This window comes from Oncorhynchus keta, chromosome 2 (genome assembly GCF_023373465.1).
Source record: "Oncorhynchus keta strain PuntledgeMale-10-30-2019 chromosome 2, Oket_V2, whole genome shotgun sequence".
Taxonomy (NCBI): Eukaryota; Metazoa; Chordata; class Actinopteri; order Salmoniformes; family Salmonidae; genus Oncorhynchus; species Oncorhynchus keta.
Genome location: NC_068422.1, coordinates 80,754,769 through 80,759,331, shown reverse-complemented (window position 1 = coordinate 80,759,331; position 4,563 = coordinate 80,754,769). Strand labels below are relative to the sequence as shown.

General features: G+C 35.2%; 1 long non-coding RNA gene across 6 annotated transcripts; it reads right to left on the bottom strand.

Moving 5' to 3' along the window:
* Positions 1–706: 706 nt before the first annotated feature.
* On the bottom strand, positions 707–3,798 carry LOC127913200 (uncharacterized). Of its 6 annotated transcripts, none has more exons than XR_008085228.1 (3): positions 3,772–3,798; positions 1,444–1,495; positions 707–899 (listed from the first exon to the last, which is right to left on the bottom strand). It is a non-coding gene; the product is annotated as an uncharacterized LOC127913200 (long non-coding RNA). The 6 variants fall into 6 exon arrangements; XR_008085229.1 differs by lacking the exon at positions 3,772–3,798 and adding an exon at positions 2,897–2,923; XR_008085231.1 differs by having other exon boundaries at positions 713–805.
* Positions 3,799–4,563: the final 765 nt, after the last annotated feature.

The window sequence follows — 4,563 nt, the reverse complement described above, 5'->3', positions numbered from 1 at the left end:
CAAGTCTACATGGTATGCCTGAATATCAAGTCTACATGGTATACCTGAATATAAAGTCTACATGGTATGCCTGAATATCAAGTCTACATGGTATACCTGAATATCAAGTTTACATGGTATACCTGAATATCAAGTCTACATGGTATACCTGAATGTCAAGTCTACATGGTATACCTGAATATCAAGTCTTCATGGTATACCTGAATATCAAGTCTACATGGTATACCTGAATATCAAGTCTACATGGTATACCTGAATATCAAGTCTACATGGTATACCTGAATATCAAGTCTACATGGTATACCTGAATGTCAAGTCTACATGGTATACCTGAATATCAAGTCTACATGGTACATCTGAATATCAAGTCCCCATGGTATACCTGAATGTCAAGTCTACATGGTATACCTGAATATCAAGTTTACATGGTATACCTGAATATCAAGTCTACATGGTATACCTGAATGTCAAGTCTTCATGGTATACCTGAATATCAAGTGTTCATGGTATACCTGAATATCAAGTCTACATGGTACATCTGAATATCAAGTCCCCATGGTATACCTGAATGTCAAGTCTACATGGTATACCTGAATATCAAGTCTACATGGTATACCTGAATATCAAGTCTACATGGTTTTCCGTGAATATCAAGTCTACATGGTATATCTGAATGCCTGAATATCAAGTCTACATGGTATACCTGAATACCTGAATATCAAGTCTACATGGTATACCTGAATATCAAGTCTACATGGTATATCTGAATACCTGAATATCAAGTCTACATGGTATATCTGAATACCTGAATATCAAGTCTACATGGTATACCTGAATATCAAGTCTACATGGTATATCTGAATACCTGAATATCAAGTCTACATGGTATATCTGAATACCTGAATATCAAGTCTACATGGTATACCTGAATACCTGAATATCAAGTCTACATGGTATACCTGAATATCAAGTCTACATGGTATATCTGAATACCTGAATATCAAGTCTACATGGTATATCTGAATACCTGAATATCAAGTCTACATGGTAGACCTGAATATCAAGTCTACATGGTATACCTGAATATCAAGTCTACACTGGTATACATGAATATCAAGTCTACATGGTATACCTGAATATCAAGTCTACATGGTATACCTGAATATCAAGTCTACATGGTAGACCTGAATATCAAGTCTACATGGTATACCTGAATATCAAGTCTACATGGTATACCTGAATGTCAAGTCTACATGGTATACCTGAATATCAAGTCGACATGGTATACCTGAATATCAAGTCTACATGGTTTTCCGTGAATATCAAGTCTACATGGTATACCTGAATACCTGAATATCAAGTCTACATGGTATACCTGAATTTCAAGTCTACATGGTATATCTGAATACCTGAATATCAAGTCTACATGGTATATCTGAATACCTGAATATCTAGTCTACATGGTATACCTGAATATCAAGTCTACATGGTATATCTGAATATCAAGTCTACATGGTATACCTGAATATCAAGTCTACATAGTATACCTGAATATCAAGTCTACATGGTATGCCTGAATATCAAGTCTACATGGTATGCCTGAATATCAAGTCTACATGGTATACCTGAATATCAAGTCTACATGGTATACCTGAATATCAAGTCTACATGGTATACCTGAATATCAAGTCTACATGGTATGCCTGAATATCAAGTCTACATGGTATACCTGAATATCAAGTCTACACTGGTATACCTGAATATCAAGTCTACATGGTATACCTGAATATCAAGTCTACATGGTATACCTGAATATCAAGTCTACATGGTATATCTGAATACCTGAATATCAAGTCTACATGGTATATCTGAATACCTGAATATCAAGTCTACATGGTATACCTGAATATCAAGTCTATGGTAGACCTGAATATCAAGTCTACATGGTATACCTGAATATCAAGTCTACACTGGTATACCTGAATATCAAGTCTACATGGTATACCTGAATATCAAGTCTACATGGTATACCTGAATATCAAGTCTACATGGTAGACCTGAATATCAAGTCTACATGGTATACCTGAATATCAAGTCTACATGGTATACCTGAATGTCAAGTCTACATGGTATACCTGAATATCAAGTCGACATGGTATACCTGAATATCAAGTCTACATGGTTTTCCGTGAATATCAAGTCTACATGGTATACCTGAATACCTGAATATCAAGTCTACATGGTATACCTGAATATCAAGTCTACATGGTATATCTGAATACCTGAATATCAAGTCTACATGGTAGACCTGAATATCAAGTCTACATGGTATACCTGAATACCTGAATATCAAGTCTACATGGTATACCTGAATATCAAGTCTACATGGTATATCTGAATACCTGAATATCAAGTCTACATGGTAGACCTGAATATCAAGTCTACATGGTATACCTGAATATCAAGTCTATACTGGTATACCTGAATATCAAGTCTACATGGTATACCTGAATATCAAGTCTACATGGTATACCTGAATATCAAGTCTACATGGTAGACCTGAATATCAAGTCTACATGGTATACCTGAATATCAAGTCTACATGGTATACCTGAATGTCAAGTCTACATGGTATACCTGAATATCAAGTCGACATGGTATACCTGAATATCAAGTCTACATGGTTTTCCGTGAATATCAAGTCTACATGGTATACCTGAATACCTGAATATCAAGTCTACATGGTATACCTGAATATCAAGTCTACATGGTATATCTGAATACCTGAATATCAAGTCTACATGGTATATCTGAATACCTGAATATCTAGTCTACATGGTATACCTGAATATCAAGTCTACATGGTATATCTGAATATCAAGTCTACATGGTATACCTGAATATCAAGTCTACATAGTATACCTGAATATCAAGTCTACATGGTATGCCTGAATATCAAGTCTACATGGTATGCCTGAATATCAAGTCTACATGGTATACCTGAATATCAAGTCTACATGGTATACCTGAATATCAAGTCTACATGGTATACCTGAATATCAAGTCTACATGGTATGCCTGAATATCAAGTCTACATGGTATACCTGAATATCAAGTCTACACTGGTATACCTGAATATCAAGTCTACATGGTATACCTGAATATCAAGTCTACATGGTATACCTGAATATCAAGTCTACATGGTATATCTGAATACCTGAATATCAAGTCTACATGGTATATCTGATTACCTGAATATCAAGTCTACATGGTATACCTGAATATCAAGTCTACATGGTAGACCTGAATATCAAGTCTACATGGTATACCTGAATATCAAGTCTACACTGGTATACCTGAATATCAAGTCTACATGGTATACCTGAATATCAAGTCTACATGGTATACCTGAATATCAAGTCTACATGGTAGACCTGAATATCAAGTCTACATGGTATACCTGAATATCAAGTCTACATGGTATACCTGAATGTCAAGTCTACATGGTATACCTGAATATCAAGTCGACATCGTATACCTGAATATCAAGTCTACATGGTTTTCTGTGAATATCAAGTCTACATGGTATACCTGAATACCTGAATATCAAGTCTACATGGTATACCTGAATATCAAGTCTACATGGTATATCTGAATACCTGAATATCAAGTCTACATGGTATATCTGAATACCTGAATATCAAGTCTACATGGTATACCTGAATATCAAGTCTACATGGTATATCTGAATATCAAGTCTACATGGTATACCTGAATATCAAGTCTACATAGTATACCTGAATATCAAGTCTACATGGTATGCCTGAATATCAAGTCTACATGGTATGCCTGAATATCAAGTCTACATGGTATACCTGAATATCAAGTCTACATGGTATACCTGAATATCAAGTCTACATGGTATACCTGAATATCAAGTCTACATGGTATGCCTGAATATCAAGTCTACATGGTATACCTGAATATCAAGTCTACACTGGTATACCTGAATATCAAGTCTACATGGTATGCCTGAATATCAAGTGTTCATGGTATACCTGAATATCAAGTCTACATGGTATATCTGAATATCAAGTATACATGGTATACCTGAATATCAAGTCTACATGGTATACCTGAATATCAAGTCTACATGGTATGCCTGAATATCAAGCTACATGGTATGCCTGAATATCAAGTCTACATGGTAGACCTGAATATCAAGTCTACACTGGTATACCTGAATATCAAGTCTACATGGTATACCTGAATATCACGCCTACATGGTATACCTGAATATCAAGTCTACATGGTAGACCTGAATATCAAGTCTACACTGGTATACCTGAATATCAAGTCTACACTGGTATACCTGAATATCAAGTCTACATGGTATACCTGAATATCAAGTCTACATGGTATACCTGAATATAAAGTCTACATGGTATGCCTGAATATCAAGTCTACATGGTATACCTGAATATCAAGTCTACATGGTATACCTGAATATAAAGTTTACATGGTATGCCTGAATATCAAGTCTACATGGTATACCTGAATATC